This window comes from Leuresthes tenuis, unplaced genomic scaffold (genome assembly GCF_036924035.1).
Source record: "Leuresthes tenuis unplaced genomic scaffold, fLeuTen1.0.hap1 SCAF_63, whole genome shotgun sequence".
NCBI lineage: Eukaryota > Metazoa > Chordata > Actinopteri > Atheriniformes > Atherinopsidae > Leuresthes > Leuresthes tenuis.
In genome coordinates this window covers 199,552-223,267 of record NW_027325417.1, presented here as the reverse complement: position 1 = coordinate 223,267, position 23,716 = coordinate 199,552, and the positions used below count along the sequence as shown (strand labels likewise).

General features: G+C 42.7%; 6 non-coding genes across 6 annotated transcripts; 4 read left to right on the top strand and 2 right to left on the bottom strand.

Moving 5' to 3' along the window:
• Nucleotides 1-11,885: 11,885 nt before the first annotated feature.
• LOC140285909 (U5 spliceosomal RNA) lies at nucleotides 11,886-11,999 on the top strand. The gene has a single exon (XR_011910848.1). It is a non-coding gene; the product is annotated as a U5 spliceosomal RNA (small nuclear RNA).
• Nucleotides 12,000-12,294: 295 nt separating this feature from the next.
• LOC140285880 (U2 spliceosomal RNA) lies at nucleotides 12,295-12,478 on the top strand. The gene has a single exon (XR_011910820.1). It is a non-coding gene; the product is annotated as a U2 spliceosomal RNA (small nuclear RNA).
• A 2,041-nt stretch (nucleotides 12,479-14,519) lies between these two features.
• LOC140285902 (U5 spliceosomal RNA) lies at nucleotides 14,520-14,633 on the top strand. The gene has a single exon (XR_011910841.1). It is a non-coding gene; the product is annotated as a U5 spliceosomal RNA (small nuclear RNA).
• Nucleotides 14,634-14,949: 316 nt separating this feature from the next.
• LOC140285872 (U2 spliceosomal RNA) lies at nucleotides 14,950-15,140 on the top strand. The gene has a single exon (XR_011910813.1). It is a non-coding gene; the product is annotated as a U2 spliceosomal RNA (small nuclear RNA).
• A 4,486-nt stretch (nucleotides 15,141-19,626) lies between these two features.
• Nucleotides 19,627-19,810, bottom strand: LOC140285885 (U2 spliceosomal RNA). Its single transcript, XR_011910826.1, has one exon. It is a non-coding gene; the product is annotated as a U2 spliceosomal RNA (small nuclear RNA).
• A 301-nt stretch (nucleotides 19,811-20,111) lies between these two features.
• Nucleotides 20,112-20,225, bottom strand: LOC140285907 (U5 spliceosomal RNA). The gene has a single exon (XR_011910846.1). It is a non-coding gene; the product is annotated as a U5 spliceosomal RNA (small nuclear RNA).
• Nucleotides 20,226-23,716: the final 3,491 nt, after the last annotated feature.

Sequence of the window (23,716 nt, the reverse complement as noted above, 5' to 3'; positions counted from 1 at the left end):
CCATTGTGCATGTGTTTCGTAGAGGTCTTGAAGGGTCTGCCACTCTTTATAACATTCCCTGTACTGACTGACTATGATTTCATCCTCCAACAGGGAACAGTTGAGTTTCCACAGACCACTTCCTACCGTCACACCAGAAGGGGGTGAAAGGGTGCAGGAGAGCATAAGGTGGTCTGAAAAGAAAACAGGGGTTAATCTAACATCAGTGGGTGGGCAATCTCTAGTAAAGAAATAATCAATGCGAGAGGCTCTGGTGCCATCATGACTAAACCAGGTGAAGCCCTCCTCTCTGGGATGCATGGTTTTAAAACAGTCAGTAAGCTTAAAATCCCTGCATATGCCCTGAAGTAAAATCGAAGTCTTATCCACTTTAAAATCTACCCCTGCTCTTTTTCTATCTTTCCTGCTCAAGATACAGTTAAAATCCCCTCCTACAACTAAAGGTACTTGCCCTAGCATGTAAAGCTGTATATCTTCTAAAAGGTCATACCTTTCATTTTTTCCATTGAAACCATAAATATTTAAGAGGTTAAAGTCTTGCCCCATAAAATTCAAGTGTGCTAAAAGTGCCCGTCCGTCTCTCACCACTGTGCTACCTTTCACCAGAACATGCGGATTTTTAATTAGAATGGCCACACCATCATTTTTATTTTGATTTGAGCCACTCCATATCGATAAATGGGGCCACATTTCCTCCCATTGTCTATGGTTTTTTAAAAAAGGTAGTCCACATTCTTGTATTAAAAACACATCTGATTTTATGGAGTCTAAGAAGGATAAAATACTCTGGGCTCTTGTCTTTGATTTCACACTTCTCACATTTAGTGTTGAGAAGGTGAGAACCATTAAAAGCATAAAGGAAAGTAGGTATGTCATTTTCGTTTTTCTAAGTTATCAAAACAAATTACACACAGGTTATTTCTTGGGAAACTAGCTCTTCCTTCATTTCTTTAGGTGAAAAGTGAGTAGGGTGATCTATATTTCCTTTTCGGACTCTCGGTGTTGGCCTCTGACGCAATGTTGCATTTAACTTTGAGTCCCTGGGGGTCGAGTGCAGAGCTGAAGTTAAAAAGGAGACCTCATTTGGTGAGTCGGAGGGGAAGACTCTAGGTTCTTCCACTGAAGAACTGTCTGAAAGGGACCTAACCCTTCCCCTCTTCTCTGATACCACTGGGGAATCAGAGGCTCAGATGCCGTCCTCTTCGGCTGTTGACCTTCGGGGAGGTGAGTATCTTCACTAGACTCACCTGTCTGCTCTTCCTCCTCATTTAGCGTAGCTCCACCCTCTGCCTGTGAATTCTCACAGACTTCAACACTGAGTGGTGAGGCCTCTACAGGCCCCTCCCCTTTTTGCTCCTCACTTCCAATCCAAGCTTTTGGCGGGAAGTTTGAATTTATTGGGTCAACCTCTTCACTTTGTTCACAAACTGCCACCTTTGGTCCTTCTCTTTGTTGGCTTGACTGTGGCTTTACCGTCTTTAATTTGTTGGCAAAAGATTTAGGGCAATCTCTGAAGAGGTGATTTAATTCTCCACAGAGATTAGATTTCCTGCCATTTGGACACTCTCCAAAAGTTTGCCCAATTTCTCTGCTCTTCCCACATAACACCTTGGTACAAGCCTCAACCAGGTGCCCATGCTCACCACACTTGCGGCAGAACTTGGGCTGCCCCTGGTATTGGATGTAACCTCGGTTTTCAAGGTGGCCAGAGTGTCGCCCACCCGCTGCACTGAGCACTCTTCAGCCCTTTTAAATGGTATAACTTTGCACTCCCGCACGCTCCAGCAAGCACCATTCAAGCAACAACTTTGCACTCCAGCTTCGAACATCGGCACAGTCGCAACAAGTAAGGCGACTCTACTCAGAGAAGTCACTCTGCACAGTAAGAAGATTTCTTTTGCACAGACAGAAAGGGCTTCACCCGCAAAGGTAAAGCCTGCCAAAAATAGAAACAACTCATTAGTGCTGCTCAAAATTGTACTTTGCAGTAAAAGAAAGAGCAAATCTAAAGATTCAGGAATCCGAGAATAAGCTTAGTTCTTCACGATTTCGGATTTTGCTATAAAATGAATTCCTTCACTCAAACTAAATTAAAACTGCTAATCTGTTACATACAAGGCAGATGTCAAATTCACCGAAATAGGATCTAAGGGTATTTGGCCAATCGAGCTGTAGCAGCTTCGGTAAAAGAGTATAAGTTGAAGAGTTTGTGAATAAAGGTGTGCGCACACATAGTGTGCTGTACGAAAATAGGCAGGGAGCAATGCCGGCTGGGGTATATGTTCTTGTATGTTGTCTGCCTGTTTGATTTGAATGTGTTGTGTAAGTGTCCTGTTGAATGTTACATGTTTGGGCTTTGACACGCTTCACTGTGGTTGTTAACTGTGTGGTGTGTCCTGAAATGTTATATGTTTGGGCTGTGTGACATGCTTAATGCTTGTCAGTAGCTACCCACTTATTCATATATAGCAACTGACAACATAAGAAGTCCGGACATACTTTGATAGTAGTTGTAGAAGTATCCTTATTGATAATAGATCACTAATTCATAGTGATAGAACAGTAGATGAACAGGTGCTTGCACATGTCTCACGAAAATAAAATGGGTGTATCATTGCTGATGGCAGAGCAATACTGCCAAACTTATGAGTTCTTGTGGCAAACTTGATTCAGTGTCTTGACGTGTATACGCTGTTTCGCTGACTTGATTGTCACAAGAAACAAAGTGTGTTTGATAAGATCCGACCATTTTATTACGGGAGGATCAGTATGTATGGATTCTGATGTGACTGATAAACCTATTCGTATCTTAAGCATAATCTAATACATGAGACAACGCCCTGGCACACGATAAAAAAAAAAAAGAGAGAGAGCGGTTTTGTGTCCCCACAGTCCATAATGTAGAAAAGAGAGAAAAAAGCCTTTCTGATTTGGTGTGTGTGCTCATAGTGCAGAGTGTAGAGAAAAGAAAGCCGTTTTGGTGTCACGGGTGTTGTGACTTACACACACACATTTCTAAATTGAGAAAGGAAATTATTTTAGAGGAAGCACTAGAGTTTAGATCCCACATTTGTTGATAGGCATTCATTTATTTCTTCACTTCTGATGAAGTTTCAACAATAAACAACAAACTTTGTATTATGAGAAAGAACCAGAATCATTCTTCAGGAATCCGAAAATAAGCTCTATTTTATGAGTTATGCACGAATTCGGATTCTCCTATAAAACGAATTCCTTAACTCAAACCAAGTTAAGACTGCTTTGTCCTTCATATTTATTCATGTCTAATCAAGTTTCAACGATAAACAACGTTGTACTTTGTAGAATGAGAAAGAACTTCAGCAATAAGCATCTCTCGACATATGACGAAGTACAGATTTTGCTATAAAATTAATTCCTTCTATCAGCCTTACTTAGAACTGTTTGTCCTCCTTATTTATCCACTTCAAATCAAGTTTCAACAAATAAAAAAATGTTGTAGTTTGAGAAAGTACAACTTAATCTTCAGCAATCAGTATAAAAAGAGGTGCAAATGCCAACCATACATACCTAAAAGGTGGAGCGGAAGTATTCAGCTGCAAGTAGGTGTGAATGTTCGACTATAATTTGTAAAAAGCGGGTAACAAAAGGTTCGAATGCCCGACTATATATTAACAAAAGCGGGAGGAGAGGTCTTCGGATGAGAGTGGGTGAGAATTTCCAACCATAATCTATAAAATACGGTGAAAAAAAATATGTGAATGCCTCATAGAACACTAAAAGCGGAAGTGTTCGGCTGCAAGAAGGTGTGAATGTCCGACTATATTTGGTGAAAAGCAGGTGAAGCAAGGTCTGAATGCCCAACCTTACATCATCAAAAGCGAGATCAGAGGTGTTTGGCTGCAAGAAGGCCATAGTTTTCCAAAAGCGGGTAAGGTGCGAATGTCCGACTAAATATCAACAAAATTTGGGGCGGAGGTCTTCGGATGCAAGTGGGTGTGAATATTCCACCATACAAGTATGGTGGAGAGGAAGCTGTGAATAGCCGACCATAGTTTGGAAAAAGCGGGTAAGAAAAGGTTTGAATGCCCGAACATACACCATCAAAAGAGGGAGCGGATGTGTTCGGCTACAAGAAGATGTGACAGTCCGACCATGGTTTGTAAAAAGCGGATAAGAAAAGGTGCGAATGTCCGACAATGTATGATCAAAAGAGAGAACGGTGGTTTTCGGATACACGAAAGTTTGAATGTCCTACCATAGTTTGTAAATAGCGGGTAAGAAAAGGTTCGAATGCCCGACTATACACCATAAAAAGTGGGAGCGGAGGTGTTCCGCTGTAAGATGGTGTGAACGTCCGACCATAGTTGGTAAAAAGCGGGTAAGAACAGGTTAAAATACCCGACTGTACAAAATCAATAGCGGGAGCGGAGTTGTTCGGCTACAAGAAGGTGTGAAAGTCCGACCATGGTTTGTAAAAAGCAGTTAAGAAAAGGTTCGAATTTCCAACCAAACGTAATCAAAAGCGGGAGCAGAGCTGTTCGACTGCAAGTAGGTGTGAATGTCCAGCCATAATTACTCACAAACGGGGGAAGAAAAGGTAGTATTGCCAGACCATACATGATCAAAACAGGGAGCGGAGGTTCAGCTGCAAGGTGGGAATGTCTGACTATAGTTTGTAAAAAGCGGGTAAGACAAGGTGCGAATGCCCGACAATGTATGATCAAAAGAGAGAGCGGAGGTGTTCGGCTGCAAGGTCTGAATGTCCAACCATAATTTGTAAAAACCGGTTAAGAAAAGGCTTGAAAGCCCGACTATACATCATCAAAAGCGGGAGCGGAGGTGTTCAGCTGCAAGAAGGTGTGAATGTTCGACTAAAGTTTGTAAAAAGCTGGTAAGACAAGGAGCGATGTCCCGACATTGTATGATCAAAAGCGGGAGCGGAGGTGTCCAGCTGTGAGTAGGTGTGAATGTCCGACCATAATTGCTGAAAAATGTGTTAGAAAAAGTAAGAATACTGAACCATACATCATCAAAAGTGGTAGAGGTGGTGTTCGGCTGCAAGAAGGTGTGAAAGTCCAACAATGGTTTGTAAAAAGCGGGTAATAAAAGGTTCGAATGCCCGAATATACATCATCAAAAGCGGAAGCGGAGGTGTTCGGATGCAAGAAGGTGTGAACGTCCGACCAAAGTTTGTAAAAAGCAGTGAAAAGTGAGAAAAAGCTTTTCGTGAGTTCTGCATGATTTGGGATTTTGCTTATAAAATGCATTACTTCACTCAAACTATGTTAAAACTGATTTGTCCTTCATATTTACCATGTCTACAAAGATTTAAACAAAAAAACAACGTTGTACTTTGCAGTAAAAGAAAGAGCCAATCTAAAGTTTCAGGAATCCGAGTATAAGCCTGCTTTCATGAGTTCTGCACGATTTCGGATTTTGCTATAAAATGAATTGCTTTGCTCAAACCAAGTTAAAACTGATTTGTCCTTCCATATTCATCAATGTCTACATCGACTTCAACAAAGAAAAACATTGGACTTTGAAGAAGTTGAAATCCATCTACACATTGATAAATATGAAGGACAAAGCAGTTCCCACTTGCCCATAAGAAAATAAGCTTATTCTCGGATTCCTGATCAGTTCAGGAAACTTCAGTTTTGCTCTTTCTTCAACTGCAAAATACAATGTTTTTCTTTGTTGAAGTCGATCTAGACATTGATAAATATGAATGAAAAAGCAGTTTTAACTTGGTTTGAGTGAATGAATTCATTTTATACATAAAATCCGAAATCGTGCAGAACTCATGAAAATAAGCTTATTCTCGGATTCCTAAAACTTTTGATTGGCTCTTTCTTTTACTGCAAAGTACAACGTTGTTTTTTTGTTTAAATCTATTTAGACATTGATAAATATGAAGGTAAAAGCCGTTTTAACATAGTTTGAGTGAAGGAATTGATTTTATAGATAAAATCCCAAATCATGCAGAACTCCTCAAAAGGGGCGTATGGCTTATTCACAAGTGTGGCTCTTTCTCATTCAGGGTAGTATGAGGAAGTTTATGCTTGAAATATATGTAGAAATGGGTACATATGAAGGACAAAGCAGTGTTAACTTAGTTTGAGTGAAGGTATTCATTTTATACATAAAATCCCAAATCATGCAGAACGTATGAAAAGAAGCTTATTCTCGGATTCCTGATCCTTCAGTTTTGCTCTTTCTTCTACTGCAAAATACAATGTTGTTCTTTGTTGAAGTCGATCTAGACATTGATAAATATGATGGAAAAAGCAGTTTTAACTTGGTTTGAGTGAATGAATTCATTTTATACATAAAATCCGAAATCGTGCAGAACTCATGAAAATAAGCTTATTCTCGGATTCCTAAAACTTTTGATTTGCTCTTTCTTTTATTGCAAAGTACAACGTTGTTTTTTTGTTTAAATCTATCGAGACATTGATAAATATGAAGGTAAAAGCCGTTTTAACATAGTTTGAGTGAAGGAATTAATTTTATAGATAAAATCCCAAACCATGCAGAACTCCTCAAAAGGGTCGTATGGCTTAATCACAAGTTTGGCTCTTTCTCATTCAGGGTAGTATGAGAAAGTTTATGCTTGAAATATATGTAGAAATGGGTACATATGAAGGACAAAGCAGTGTTAACTTAGTTTGCGTGAAGGAATTCATTTTATACATAAAATCCGAAATCGTGCAGAACTCATGAAAATAAGCTTATTCTCGGATTCGGCAACGTTGTTTTTTGTTGAAATCTATCTAGACATTGATAAATACGAGCCGAAACTCTGCTGTCGCTTTTGATAATTTATGGTTGGGCATTCTTACCTTTTCTTACCCGCTTTTTACAAATTATGATCTTACATTCACACCTACTTGCAGTCGAACACCTTCTCATCCACTTATGATCATGTGCGGTTGGGCTTTCGCACCTTTTCTTACCCATTTTTCAGTAATTATGGGTGGACATTCAGACCTTCTTGCAGCCGAAAAACTCCGCTCCTCTTTTGATCATACATTGTCGGGCATTCACACCTTGTCTTACCCGCTTTTTACAAACTTTAGTCGGACATTCAAACCTTCTTGCAGCTGAACCACCTCCGCTCCCTGTTTTGATCATATATGGTCTGGCAATAGTACCTTTTCTTACCCGTTTGTAAGTAATTATGGCTGGACATTCACACCTACTTGCAGCCGAACACAACCTCTCCCGCTTTTGATGATATATGGTCCGGCATTCTTACCTTTTCTAACACATTTTTCAGCAATTATGGTCGGACATTCACACCTACTCACAGACGAACACCTCCGCTCCCACATTTGATAGTGTATAGTCGGGCATTCTCACCCTTTCTCAACAGCTTTTTGCAAATTATGATCTGATATTCACACCTACTTGCAGTCGAACAGCTCTGCTCCCGCTTTTGATTATGTTTGGTTAGATATTCGAACCTTTTCTTAACTGCTTTTCACAAACTTTGGTCGGACGTTCACAATATCTTGCAGCCGAACACCTCCGCTTCCGCTTTTGATGGTGTATATTCGGGCATACGAACCTTTTCTTACCCGCTTTTTACAAACCAATGTCGGACTTTCACACCTTCTCTTAGCTGAACAACTCCGCTCCCTCTTTTGATTGTGTACAGTCGGGTAATTTAACCTTTTCTTACCCGCTTTTTACTATCTATGGTCGGACATTCACACCGTCTTACAGCGGAACACCTCCGCTCCCTCTTTTGATGATTTATGGTTGGACATTCGCATCTTTTCCTACCCATTTTTCAGTAATTATGGGTGGATATTCACACCTTCTTGCAGCTGAACACCTCCTCTCCCGCTAATGATCATGTAAGGTTTGATATTCGAAAATTTTCTTTCATGTTTTAAAGCAATTATTAATGGACATTCACACCTACTTGCAGCCGAACACCACCTCTCCCGCTTTTGATGATGTATGGACCGGCATTCTTACCTTTTCTAACACATTTTTCAGCAATTATGGTTGGAGAATCACACCTACTCACAGCCGAACAACTCCGCTACCGCATTTGATGGTGTATAGTCGAGATTTCTCACCCTTTCTCATCAGCTTTTTGCAAATTATTCTCTGACATTCACACCTACTTGCAGTTGAACAGCTCTGCTCCCGCTTTTGATTATGTTTGGTTAGATATTCGAACCTTTTCTTAACTGCTTTTTCACAAACTTTGGTCGGACGTTCACACCTTCTTGCAGCGGAACACCTCCGCTACCTCTTTTGATGGTGTATGTTCGGGCATTCGAACCTTTTCTTACCCGCTTTTTAAAACCAGGGTCGGACTTTCACACCTTTTAGTAGCCGAACAACTCCGCTCCCGCTTATTGATTGTGTACAGTCGGGTATTTTAACCTTTTCTTACCCGCTTTTTACCAACTATGATCGGACATTCACACCTTCTTACAGCGGAACACCTCCGCTCCCTCTTTTGATGGTGTATGTTTGGGCATTCGAACCTTTTCTTACCCGCTTTTTACAAACTATGGTCGGACATTCAAACCTTCTTGTAGCCGAACACATCCACTCGTGCATTTGATGATGTATGGTTGGGAATTCGCACCTTTTCTTACCCATTTTTCAGTAATTATGGGTGGACATTCACACCTTCTTGCAGCTGAACACCTCCTCTCCCGCTTATTATCATGTGCGGTTTGATATTCGAAAATTCTCTTTCATGTTTTCTAGCAATTATTGATGGACATTCAGACCTTCTTGCAGCTGAACACCTCCGCTCCAGCTTTTGATGGTGTATAGTCGGGCTTTCGAGCCTTTTCTTCCCCGGTTTTTACAAATTATGGTTGGACATTCAGACCTTCTTTCAGCCGAAAACCTCCGCTCCCTCTTTTGATCATACATTGTCGGGCATTCGCACCTTTTCTTACCCGCTTTTTACAAACCTTAGTGGGACATTAACACCTTCTTGCAGCTTAACCACCTCCGCTCCCTGTTTTGATCATGTATGGTCTGGCAATACTACCTTTTCTTACCCATTTGTGAGTAATTATGGCTGGACATTCACACCTACTTGCAGCCGAACACCACCTCTCCCGCTTTTGATGATGTATGGACCGGCATTCTTACCTTTTCTAACACATTTTTCAGCAATTATGGTTGGAGATTCACACCTACTCACAGCCGAACACCTCCGCTCCCGCATTTGATGGTGTATATTCGGGCATACGAACCTGTTCTTACCCGCTTTTTACAAACCATGGTTGGACTTTCACACCTTCTTGTAGCTGAACAACTCCGCTCCCTCTTTTGATTGTGTACAGTCGGGCATACAAACCTGTTCTTACCCGCTTTTTACAAACTATGGTCGGACATTCAAACCTTCTTGTAGCCGAACACATCCACTCCTGCTTTTGATGATGTATGGTTGGGCATTCGCACCTTTTCTTACCCATTTTTCAGTAATTATGGGTGGATATTCACACCTTCTTGCAGCGGAACACCTCCTCTCCCGCTTATGATTATGTGCGGTTTGATATTCGAAAATTTTCTTTCATGTTTTATAGCAATTATTGATGGACATTCATACCTTCTTGAAGCCGAACACATCCACTCCTGCTTTTGATGATGTATGGTTGGGCATTCGAACCTACTTGTTGCCCGTTTTTCATTAATTATGGGTGGACATTCACACCTTGTCGCAGCCAAACACCTCCGCTCCCTGTTTTGATCATGTATGTTTTGACATTCGCACCTTTTCTCACCTGCTTTTTACTATTGTCGGCCAATCACAGCTTCCTCTCCACCATACTTGTATGGTAGGAAATTCTCACCCACTCTCATCCGAAGACCTCTCCTCCCGCTTTTGTTAATATTTAGTTGGGCATTCGAACCTTTTCTTACCCACTTTTTACAAATTATGGTCGAACATTCACACCTACTTGCAGCTGAATACTTCCGCTCCACCTTTTAGTGATGTATGGTTGGCATTTGCACCTTTTGTTACCCTCTTTTTATACTTATTGCTGAAGATTAAGTTGTTCTTTCTCAAACTACAATTTTTTTTAATTGTTGAAACTTGATTTGAAGTGGATAAATAAGGAGGACAAACAGTTTTAAGTCACGCTGATAGAAGAAATTAATTTTATAGCAAAATCTGTATTTCGTCATATGTCGAGAGATGCTTATTGCTGAAGAAGTTCTTTCACATTCTACAAAGTACAACGTTGTTTATCGTTGAAACTTGATTAGACATGAATAAATATGAAGGACAAAGCAGTCTTAACTTGGTTTGAGTTAATTAATTCGTTTTATAGGAGAATCCGAATTCGTGCTTATTTTCGGATTCCTGAAGAATGAGTCTGGTTCTTTCTCATAATACAAAGTTTGTTGTTTATTGTTGAAACTTCATCAGAAGTGAAGAAATAAATGAATGCCTATCAACAAATGTGGGATCTAAACTCTAGTGCTTCCTCTAAAATAATTTCCTTTCTCAATTCAGAAATGTGTGTGTGTAAGTCACAACACCCGTGACACCAAAACGGCTTTCTTTTCTCTACACTCTGCACTATGAGCACACACACCAAATCAGAAAGGGTTTTTTCTCTCTTTTCTACATTATGGACTGTGGGGACACAAAACCGCTCTCTCTTTTTTTTTTTATCGTGTGCCAGGGCGTTGTCTGACGTATTAGATTGTGCTTAAGATACGAATGGGTTTATCAGTCACATCAGAATCCATACATACTGATCCTCCCGTAATAAAATGGTCGGATCTTATCAAACACACTTTGTTTCTTGTGACAATCAAGTCAGCGAAACAGCGTATACACGTCAAGACACTGAATCAAGTTTGCCACAAGAACTCATAAGTTTGGCAGTATTGCTCTGCCATCAGCAATCATACATCCATTTTATTTTCGTGAGACATGTGCAGGCACCTGTTCATCTACTGTTCTATCACTATGAATTAGTTTATCTATTATCAATAAGGATACTTCTACAACTACTCTATCAAAGTATGTCCGGACTTCTTACGTTGTCAGTTGCTATATATGAATAAGTGGGTAGCTACTGACAAGCATTAAGCATGTCACACAGCCCAAACATATAACATTTCAGGACACACCACACAGTTAACAACCACAGTGAAGTGTCAAAGCCCAAACATTCAACAGGACACTTACACAACACATTCAAATCAAACAGTCAGACAACATACAAGAACATATACCCCAGCCGGCATTGCTCCCTGCCTATTTTCCTACAGCTCACTATGTGTGCGCACACCTTTATTCACAAACTCTTCAACTTATACTCTTTTACCAAAGCTGCTACAGCTCGATTGGCCGAATACCCTTAGATCCTATTTCGGTGAATTTGACATCTGCCTTACATGTAACAGATTAGCGGTTTAGCAGTTTTAATTTAGTTTGAGTGAAGGAATTCATTTTATAGCAAAATCCGAAATCGTGAAGAACTCATGAAAGTAAGCTTATTCTCGGATTCCTGAAACTTTAGATTTGCTCTTTCTTTTACTGCAAAGTCATGGTAAGACATGGTAAATATGAAGGACAAAGCAGTTTTAACATAGTTTGAGTGAAGGAATTCATTTTATAGATAAAATCCCAAGAGTCTGCTGAGAAAAAGAGTGAATGCGAAGTAGACTTTAACACGGCTCTGGGAGCGAGCCGAGTGTGGGCTAACCGGGAGAATTGCTTGAAAGAAACGCGACACCGAATGAGCGGTCAGAACAAAGCCTCAATACGGTGTTCCCGTGGTGTTTTTGTTGCTGCCTTGTCGATTGCACAGGGGCAAGCGTTTCAACCAAGCAACGCTCACCATGGGGAAGGTGGCTATGGCAACTAGCCTGATGCCCTGCTCCCGCAGTGACGGATAATCGTACTCTGGTTTCTCTTCATAACATACAAGTCTTTCGCCTTTTACTAAAGACTTTCGTGGAGAGCAGCACTAATGAGTTGTTTCTATTTTTGGCAGGCTTTACCTTTGCGGGTGAAGCCCTTTCTGTCTGTGCAAAAGAAATCTTGTTACTGTGCAGAGTGACTTCTCTGAGTAGAGTCGCCTTACTTGTTGCGATTGTGCCGATGTTCGAAGCTGGAGTGCAAAGTTGTTGCTTGAATGGTGCTTGCTGGAGCATGCGGGAGTGCAAAGTTATACCATTTAAAAGGGCTGAAGAGTGCTCAGTGGAGGTGCAACGTGACACTCTGGCCACCTATGGCCATAAAAAGAACACTGCTACAAGTGCGCATTGTGCCAGCAAGGGCCCTCGGACCTGAAACAGTGGACAGTTATCGCTTCTCGGCCTTTTGGCTAAGATCAAGTGTAGTATCTGTTCTTATCAGTTTAATATGTCCTCTATACGAGGACTACATATTAAATGGATTTTTAAGAATAGGAGTTGAAAAAGAAGCTTGCTCCGTTCACTCCAAGCATCGACCCAGTACTGCAGTGCCGCTGGGAACGGTGCGCTCTTCTCTGCTCTTGTGAAAAAGCAAACAGCGGTGCAGGATGGAAGTTTCAGGGAGCCCAAGATGAAACTTTCTTTTAATCTGCTGAGAAAAGAGAGTGAATGCGAAGTAGACTTTAACACAGCTCTGGGAGCGAGCCGAGTGTGGGCTAACCGGGAGAATTGCTTGAAAGAAACGCGACACCGAATGAGTGGTCAGAACAAAGCCTCAATACGGTGTTCCCGTGGTGTTTGTGGCTGCCTTGTCTTTTGCACAGAGTAAAAGACAAGGCAGCCATCGAATAGGGCCCGATTGTTCCTACTTGGTCAGCCGAGGAGCAAGGGGGGGGAGCAAGCGTCTCAACCAAGCAAATCTCACCAAGTAGGAACAATCGGGCCCTATTCGATGGCTGCAACACCTGAAAGAGATATTGGTGCGAGACCCGATCAAAAGCTTTTTCAAAGTCTAAATTTAAGATGACAAGCCGGGTGTTTCTGTCTCTAGCGTAATCAATGATGTCTCGAATCAGTACGAGGCTGTCGGTGAGTTGTCTCTCTGAGATGGCACAAGCCTGGTCTGGGTGAATTACCTCCTCTAAAACAGAGGACATCCGTGTCGTTAAAACCTTGCTAAAAAGTTTACAGTCAAAGTTTAAAAGTGTGATGGGCCTCCAATTCTTTAGGTCAGTCTTATCATTTTTATCAGAAGTGAAGAAATAAATGAATGCCTATCAACAAATGTGGGATCTAAACTCTAGTGCTTCCTCTAAAATAATTTCCTTTCTCAATTTAGAAATGTGTGTGTGTAAGTCACAACACCCGTGACACCAAAACGGCTTTCTTTTCTCTACACTCTGCACTATGAGCACACACACCAAATCAGAAAGGCTTTTTTCTCTCTTTTCTACATTATGGACTGTGGGGACACAAAACCGCTCTCTCTTTTTTTTTTTATCGTGTGCCAGGGCGTTGTCTGACGTATTAGATTGTGCTTAAGATACGAATGGGTTTATCAGTCACATCAGAATCCATACATACTGATCCTCCCGTAATAAAATGGTCGGATCTTATCAAACACACTTTGTTTCTTGTGACAATCAAGTCAGCGAAACAGCGTATACACGTCAAGACACTGAATCAAGTTTGCCACAAGAACTCATAAGTTTGGCAGTATTGCTCTGCCATCAGCAATCATACATCCATTTTATTTTCGTGAGACATGTGCAGGCACCTGTTCATCTACTGTTCTATCACTATGAATTAGTTTATCTATTATCAATAAGGATACTTCTACAACTACTCTATCAAAGTATGTCCGGACTTCTTACGTTGTCAGTTGCTATATATGAATAAGTGGGTAGCTACTGACACGCATTAAGCATGTCACACAGCCCAAACATATAACATTTCAGGACACACCACACAGTTAACAACCACAGTGAAGCGTGTCAAAGCCCAAACATGTAACATTCAACAGGACACTTACACAACACATTCAAATCAAACAGTCAGACAACATACAAGAACATATACCCCAGCCGGCATTGCTCCCTGTCTATTTTCCTACAGCTCACTATGTGTGCGCACACCTTTATTCACAAACTCTTCAACTTATACTCTTTTACCAAAGCTGCTACAGCTCGATTGGCCGAATACCGAATAATCCTAATTCGGTGAATTTGACATCTGCCTTACATGTAACAGATTAGCGGTTTAGCAGTTTTAATTTAGTTTGAGTGAAGGAATTCATTTTATAGCAAAATCCGAAATCGTGAAGAACTCATGAAAGTAAGCTTATTCTCGGATTCCTGAAACTTTAGATTTGCTATTTCTTTTACTGCAAAGTACAACGTTGGTTTTTTTGTTTAAATCTTTAAAGACATGGTAAATATGAAGGACAAAGCAGTTTTAACATAGTTTGAGTGAAGGAATTCATTTATTGATAAAATCCCAAGAGTCTGCTGAGAAAAGAGGGGGGGGGGCAAGCGTCTCAACCAAGCAAAGCTCACCATGGGGAAGGTGGCTATGCCAACTAGCCTGATGCCCTGCTCCCGCAGTGACGGATAATCGTACTCTGGTTTCTCTTCATAACGTACAAGTCTTTCGCCTTTTACTAAAGGCTTCTGTGGAGAGCAGCACTAATGAGTTGTTTCTATTTTTGGCAGGCTTTACCTTTGCGGGTGAAGCCCTTTCTGTCTGTGCAAAAGAAATCTTGTTACTGTGCAGAGTGACTTCTCTGAGTAGAGTCGCCTTACTTGTAGCGACTGTGCCGATGTTCGAAGCTGGAGTGCAAAGTTGTTGCTTGAATGGTGCTTGCTGGAGCGTGCGGGAGTGCAAAGTTATACCATTTAAAAGGGCTGAAAAGTGCTCAGTGCAGCAGGTGGGCGGAGGTGCAAAGTGACACTCTGGCCACCTATGGCCATAAAAAGAACAGGGGTGTTAGCGGACAAGTGCGCATTGTGCCAGGAAGGGCCCTCGGACGTTAACCAGTGGACAGTTGTCGCTTCTCGGCCTTTTGGCTAAGATCAAGTGTAGTATCTGTTCTTATCAGTTTAATATCTGATATGTCCTCTATACGAGAACTACATATTAAATGGATTTTTAGCAATAGGAGTTGAAAAAGTAGCTTGCTCCGTTCACTCCAAGCATTGACCCCGTACTGCAGTGCCGCTGGGAACGGTGCGCTCTTCTCTACTCTTGTGAAAAAGCAAACAGCGGTGCAGGATGCAAGTTTCAGGGAGCCCAAGATGAAACTTTCTTTTAGTCTGCTGAGAAAAGAGAGTGAATGCGAAGTAGACTTTAACACGGCTCTGGGAGCGAGCCGAGTGCGGGCTAACCGGGAGAATTGCTTGAAAGAAACGCCATACCAAATGAGCGGTCAGAACAAAGCCTCAATACGGTGTTCCCGTTGTGTTTTTGTTGCTGCCGCTGTTTGCTTTTTCACAAGAGCGCACCTGTTGAGGGGGGGCCTGGGGGGGCCTGGGTGATGGTGGGTCTCAGGCCCGGGCTGCTGCGACTGGTGTGACCGGGTGGTTTGTTTGTTTGTTTTTTGTTGTTGTTTGTTTGTTTTTTGTAGAGGTCCTCCGGAGTGGGGTTGGGTTGAGTGGGGTGGGGCGGGATGGGTACCTTCTGGGGGTACAGTAGCTCCCAGAATATGGTCGCTGCAGGCCCCGAGTCTGGTGGACATCAGGCCCTCCTGTCCTGTGTTGGCTCCCTTTTAAAAAGTACAGAACTTAGAACAGGTCTAGTCCCTGGCTTTCGGCAGAACTGTCTTCTTTACTTTTTTTTTTTTTCCCCTTATCGTGTTCAGCATTATGGCAGCAGAATTGTAGTCTGAATACCTTTGATGCCAAACAGATTTGCTTTGCCAAGGGAAGTTTTATAAATGTAAAGCTCCCCTTGATTCCCATTTATTTATTTCTGTTTACAATATATGACATGTAATAGAACTGAACCGGACCGGGGGACAAGGAAAGAAGAAGAGGAAAGAAGAGAAAAACAGAACATACATCGCATACAACACAGCTGTGGATATAGATGACCTGAGACGACATGATAATACATCAACTGCTTAGCGACCATGCTACTGGAATAATGAATGTGGTTGTGTGTGTGTGAGAACATGCAACACCCATGGCACAGGACCTACATGATAACCGTGCTTAGTTATGAGTGTATAAGCGTACAGGGCCACAATCCACAGCCCCCCCAAGCAATCAGAAGCAGGCAGAGAGGGCCACAAGACCCAGGCCACCAGCAGCCCCCACAGAGCACAGAACCCAGGAAGCCCACCGCAGGGGCAACCACGCATCCACCCAGAAGACTGCAGAGGAAGCCCTCGGAAAGAGCCCCCATAAGCATAGGGCAGAGGCCCTCCGGGAGCCAGGGGCAACAGCCCACCGACGTCGCCAGGCCCCAGCCGCCCAGACATGGGCCGTGCACTGGATCCGGGCCCCAGGAGCCCGAGCGCCCCCAAACCCCCCGGCAGAGGCCCCACCCAATACCCAGGAGGGCCAAGCGCCCCAGACAGCCACACAGTGGGTCAGCGCCTGCCCCAGCACCCCTGGCCAAGTGCCCTGGGAGTCAAGACGTGCCCACAGGTGGGTGAAGTCGCGAGCAGCGGAGAGAGGCCACGCCGCCCCCCCCATCGGGAGAAGCACAGGCAGGCCAGGCGACAGCAAGTCCAAGATCCAGGCCCAATCATTACCACACACACTTTCATGTCCCATACATCCACACGTCCTCCCTCCCTCGACTCCGCTGGGGTGTAGTGCAGCGGGCACACCAGGGGGCCAGCAGCCCCCCAGCCACCACAGACCCCAAACCAGCAGAACAATTAATTAATCCTCCTGGCCCCTCCCGCCCCGAGCAGCAACCAGGAAGCAGGGGTGTGCGAAGAAGACCCCTCCCCTCACCCTTCTGGCTCTTCAATATTTTCTAATAGTGAGCAATTAAAATTGAGGGGCAGCCAAACTTGTAGAACTGGGAGCGTGGCCCTCTGGGCAGCCTACATACCCAAAGAGCCCCGCCCACCAGATGCCACTCAGTGTAACCACCCCCCAAGACCTAATGTGTGTGTGTGAGTGTGTTTGATAAGTAGTAATGTCTAAGGTGTAATTAAAACATGGGTGGGAACTGCAGAGTGCAACTACTGCAGAGTCCACTACACCCCACCGAACACACACGCCCCCAAAACCCTTCATGTGTGAGTGTGTGCTGTGTACAGGAGCCAGAAGGGAGAGAGGTATGGGGATATACACTGGGGGCAGCCAGGGACTGGCTGCAATAGGCATCCCCGCTACCAGGGAGCCAACACAGGACAGGAGGGCCTGATGTCCACCAGGCTCGGGGCCTGCAGCGACCATATTCTGGGAGCTACTGTACCCCCAGAAGGTACCCATCCCGCCCCACCCCACTCAACCCAACCCCACTCCGGAGGACCTCTACAAAAAACAAACAAACAACAACAACAAACAAACCACCCGGTCACACCAGTCGCAGCAGCCCGGGCCTGAGACCCACCATCACCCAGGCCCCCCCAGGCCCCCCCTCAACAGGTGCTTTCTTGTGAAAAAGCAAACAGCGGCAGCAACAAAAACACAACGGGAACACCGTATTGAGGCTTTGTTCTGACCGCTCATTTGGTATGGCGTTTCTTTCAAGCAATTCTCCCGGTTAGCCCGCACTCGGCTCGCTCCCAGAGCCGTGTTAAAGTCCACTTCGCATTCACTCTCTTTTCTCAGCAGACTCTTGGGATTTTATCAATAAAATGAATTCCTTCACTCAAACTATGTTAAAACTGCTTTGTCCTTCATATTTACCATGTCTTGAAAGATTTAAACAAAAAAACCAACGTTGTACTTTGCAGTAAAAGAAATAGCAAATCTAAAGTTTCAGGAATCCGAGAATAAGCTTACTTTCATGAGTTCTTCACGATTTCGGATTTTGCTATAAAATGAATTCCTTCACTCAAACTAAATTAAAACTGCTAAACCGCTAATCTGTTACATGTAAGGCAGATGTCAAATTCACCGAATTAGGATTATTCGGTATTCGGCCAATCGAGCTGTAGCAGCTTCGGTAAAAGAGTATAAGTTGAAGAGTTTGTGAATAAAGGTGTGCGCACACATAGTGAGCTGTAGGAAAATAGGCAGGGAGCAATGCCGGCTGGGGTATATGTTCTTGTATGTTGTCTGACTGTTTGATTTGAATGTGTTGTGTAAGTGTCCTGTTGAATGTTACATGTTTGGGCTTTGACACGCTTCACTGTGGTTGTTAACTGTGTGGTGTGTCCTGAAATGTTATATGTTTGGGCTGTGTGACATGCTTAATGCGTGTCAGTAGCTACCCACTTATTCATATATAGCAACTGACAACGTAAGAAGTCCGGACATACTTTGATAGAGTAGTTGTAGAAGTATCCTTATTGATAATAGATCACTAATTCATAGTGATAGAACAGTAGATGAACAGGTGCTTGCACATGTCTCACGAAAATAAAATGGGTGTATCATTGCTGATGGCAGAGCAATACTGCCAAACTTATGAGTTCTTGTGGCAAACTTGATTCAGTGTCTTGACGTGTATACGCTGTTTCGCTGACTTGATTGTCACAAGAAACAAAGTGTGTTTGATAAGATCCGACCATTTTATTACGGGAGGATCAATATGTATGGATTCTGATGTGACTGATAAACCCATTCGTATCTTAAGCACAATCTAATACGTGAGACAACGCCCTGGCACACGATAAAAAAAAAAAGAGAGAGCGGTTTTGTGTCCCCACAGTCCATAATGTAGAAAAGAGAGAAAAAAGCCTTTCTGATTTGGTGTGTGTGCTCATAGTGCAGAGTGTAGAGAAAAGAAAGCCGTTTTGGTGTCACGGGTGTTGTGACTTACACACACACATTTCTAAATTGAGAAAGGAAATTATTTTAGAGGAAGCACTAGAGTTTAGATCCCACATTTGTTGATAGGCATTCATTTATTTCTTCACTTCTGATAAAAATGATAAGACTGACCTAAAGAATTGGAGGCCCATCACACTTTTAAACTTTGACTGTAAACTTTTTAGCAAGGTTTTAACGACACGGATGTCCTCTGTTTTAGAGGAGGTAATTCACCCAGACCAGGCTTGTGCCATCTCAGAGAGACAACTCACCGACAGCCTCGTACTGATTCGAGACATCATTGATTACGCTAGAGACAGAAACACCCGGCTTGTCATCTTAAATTTAGACTTTGAAAAAGCTTTTGATCGGGTCTCGCATCAATATCTCTTTCAGGTGTTGCAGCCATCGAATAGGGCCCGATTGTTCCTACTTGGTGAGATTTGCTTGGTTGAGACGCTTGCTCCCCCCCCTTGCTCCTCGGCTGACCAAGTAGGAACAATCGGGCCCTATTCGATGGCTGCCTTGTCTTTTACTCTGTGCAAAAGACAAGGCAGCCACAAACACCACGGGAACACCGTATTGAGGCTTTATTCTGACCACTCATTCGGTGTCGCGTTTCTTTCAAGCAATTCTCCCGGTTAGCCCACACTCGGCTCGCTCCCAGAGCTGTGTTAAAGTCTACTTCGCATTCACTCTCTTTTCTCAGCAGATTAAAAGAAAGTTTCATCTTGGGCTCCCTGAAACTTCCATCCTGCACCGCTGTTTGCTTTTTCACAAGAGCAGAGAAGAGCGCACCGTTCCCAGCGGCACTGCAGTACTGGGTCGATGCTTGGAGTGAACGGAGCAAGCTTCTTTTTCAACTCCTATTCTTAAAAATCCATTTAATATGTAGTCCTCGTATAGAGGACATATTAAACTGATAAGAACAGATACGACACTTGATCTTAGCCAAAAGGCCGAGAAGCGATAACTGTCCACTGTTTCAGGTCCGAGGGCCCTTGCTGGCACAATGCGCACTTGTAGCAGTGTTCTTTTTATGGCCATAGGTGACCAGAGTGTCACGTTGCACCTCCGCCCACCCGCTGCACTGAGCACTCTTCAGCCCTTTTAAATGGTATAACTTTGCACTCCCGCATGCTCCAGCAAGCACCATTCAAGCAACAACTTTGCACTCCAGCTTCGAACTTCGAACAACAAGTAAGGCGACATTACTCAGAGAAGTCACTCTGCACAGTAACAAGATTTCTTTTGCACAGACAGAAAGGGCTTCACCCGCAAAGGTAAAGCCTGCCAAAAATAGAAACAACTCATTAGTGCTGCTCTCCACGAAAGTCTTTAGTAAAAGGCGAAAGACTTGTATGTTATGAAGAGAAACCAGAGTACGATTATCCGTCACTGCGGGAGCAGGGCATCAGGCTAGTTGCCATAGCCACCTTCCCCATGGTGAGCGTTGCTTGGTTGAAACGCTTGCCCCTGTGCAATCGACAAGGCAGCAACAAAAACACCACGGGAACACCGTATTGAGGCTTTGTTCTGACCGCTCATTCGGTGTCGCGTTTCTTTCAAGCAATTCTCCCGGTTAGCCCACACTCGGCTCGCTCCCAGAGCCGTGTTAAAGTCTACTTCGCATTCACTCTCTTTTCTCAGCAGACTCTTGGGATTTTATCTATAAAATGAATTCCTTCACTCAAACTATGTTAAAACTGCTTTGTCCTTCATATTTACCATGTCTAGAAAGATTTAAACAAAAAAAAAAACAACGTTGTATTTTGCAGTAAAAGAAAGAGCAAATCTAAAGTTTCAGGAATCCGAGAATAAGCTTACTTTCATGAGTTCTTCACGATTTCGGATTTTGCTATAAAATGAATTCCTTCACTCAAACTAAATTAAAACTGCTAAACCGCTAATCTGTTACATGTAAGGCAGATGTCAAATTCACCGAAATAGGATCTAAGGGTATTCGGCCAATCGAGCTGTAGCAGCTTTGGTAAAAGAGTATAAGTTGAAGAGTTTGTGAATAAAGGTGTGCGCACACATAGTGAGCTGTAGGAAAATAGGCAGGGAGCAATGCCGGCTGGGGTATATGTTCTTGTATGTTGTCTGACTGTTTGATTTGAATGTGTTGTGTAAGTGTCCTGTTGAATGTTACATGTTTGGGCTTTGACACTTCACTGTGGTTGTTAACTGTGTGGTGTGTCCTGAAATGTTATATGTTTGGGCTGTGTGACATGCTTAATGCTTGTCAGTAGCTACTCACTTATTCATATATAGCAACTGACAACATAAGAAGTCTGGACATACTTTGATAGTAGTTGTAGAAGTATCCTTATTGATAATAGATAAACTAATTCATAGTGATAGAACAGTAGATGAACAGGTGCCTGCACATGTCTCACGAAAATAAAATGGGTGTATGATTGCTGACGGCAGAGCAATACTGCCAAACTTATGAGTTCTTGTGGCAAACTTGATTCAGTGTCTTGACGTGTATACGCTGTTTCGCTGACTTGATTGTCACAAGAAACAAAGTGTGTTTGATAAGATCCGACTATTTTATTACGGGAGGATCAGTATGTATGGATTCTGATGTGACTGATAAACCCATTCGTATCGTAAGCATAATCTAATACGTGAGACAACGCCCTGGCACACAATCAAAAAAAAAAAGAGAGAGCGGTTTTGTGTCCCCACAGTCCATAATGTAGAAAAGAGAGAAAAAAGCCTTTCTGATTTGGTGTGTGTGCTCACAGTGCAGAGTGTAGAGAAAAGAGAGAAAAGAAAGCCGTTTTGGTGTCACGGGTGTTGTGACTTACACACGCACATTTCTGAATTGAGAAAGGAAATTATTTTAGAGGAAGCACTAGAGTTTAGATCCCACATTTGTTGATAGGCATTCATTTATTTCTTCACTTCTGATGAAGTTTCAACAATAAACAACAAACTTTGTATTATGAGAAAGAACCAGACTCATTCTTCAGGAATCCGAAAATAAGCTCTATTTTACGAGTTATGCACGAATTCGGATTCTCCTATAAAACGAATTCCTTAACTCTAACCAAGTTAAGACTGCTTTGTCCTTCATATTTATTCATGTCTAATCAAGTTTCAACGATAAACAACGTTGTACTTTGTAGAATGAGAAAGAACTTCTTCAGCAATAAGCATCTCTCGACATATGACGAAATACAGATTTTGCTATAAAATTAAATCCTTCTATCAGCCTGACTTAAAACTGTTTGTCCTCCTTATTTATCCACTTCAAATCAAGTTTCAACAATTAAAAAAATGTTGTAGTTTGAGAAAAAACAACTTAATCTTAAGCAATCAGTAGGGTAAGAAAGGGTAAGAAAAGGTGCAAATGCCAACCATACATCACTAAAAGGTGGAGCGGAAGTATTCGGCTGCAAGTAGGTGCGAATGCCTGACAATGTATGATCAAAAGAGGGAGCGGGGGTTTTTGGCTGCAAGGTCTGAATGTCCAACCATAATTTGTAAAAACCGGGGAAGAAAAGGCTCGAAAGCCCGACTGTACACAATCAAAAGAGGGAGCGGAGTTGTTCAGCTAAGAGAAGGTGTGAAAGTCCGACCTTGGTTTGTAAAAAGCGGGTAAGAAAAGGTTCGTATGCCCGAATATACACCATCAAAAGCGGAAGCGGAGGTGTTCGGCTGCAAGATATTGTGAACGTCCGACCAAAGTTTGTAAAAAGCAGTTAAGAAAAGGTTTGAATATCTAACCAAACATAAGAATGAGTCTTTTCCGCTGTAGAATGCCCGACTATAGACCATCAAATGCGGGAGCGGAGGTGTTCGGCTCTGAGTAGGTGATAATGTCCGACCATAATTGCTGAAGAATGTGTTAGAAAAGGTAAGAATGCTGGACCATACATCATCAAAAGCGGTAGAGGTGGTGTTCGGCTGCAAAAAGGTGTGACTGTTCGACTAAAGTTTGTAAAAAGTGGGTAAGACAAGGTGCGAATGCCTGACAATGTATGATCAAAAGCGGGAGTGGAGGTGTTCAGCTGAAAGAAGGTCTACATGTCCATCAATAATTGCTAGAAAACATGAAAGAAACTTTTCGAAAATCAAACCGCACATGATCATAAGTGGGATAGGAGGTGTTCAGCTGCAAGGTGTGAATGTCCACCCATAATTCCTGAAAAATGGGCAAAAAAAAGGTGTGAATGCCCAACCATACATCATCAAAAGCAGGAGTGGAAGTGTTCGGCTACAAGAAGGTGTGAACGTCCAACCAAAATATGTAAAAAGAAGTTAAGAAAAGGTTCGATTATCCAACCAAACATAATCAAAAGCGGGAGCAGAGCTGTTCGACTGCAAGTAGGTGTGAATGTCAGATCATAATTTGCAAAAAGCTGATGAGAAAGGGTGAGTATGCCCGACTATACATCATCAAATGCGGGAGCGGAGTTGTTCGGCTGTGAGTAGGTGTGAATCTCCGACCATAATTGCTGAAAAATGTGTTAGAAAAGGTAAGAATGCCGGTCCATACATCATCAAAAGCGAGAGAGGTTGTGTTCGGCTGCAAGTAGGTGTGAATGTCCAGCCATAATTACTCACAAACGGGTAAGAAAAGGTAGTATTGCCAGACCATATATGATCAAAACAGGGAGCGGAGGTGGTTCAGCTGCAAGAAGGTTTGAATGTCCGAATAAAGTTCAAATATATTAACAAAAGCGGGAGGAGAGGTCTTCGGATGAGAGTGGTTGAAAATTTCCAACCATAATGTATAAAATGCGGTGAAAAAAAGGTGTGATAGAACACTAAAAGGTGGAGCGGAAGTGTTCGGCTGCAAGAAGGTGTGAATGTCCGACTATATTTGCTGAAAAGCAGGTGAAGCAAGGTCTGAATGCCCAACC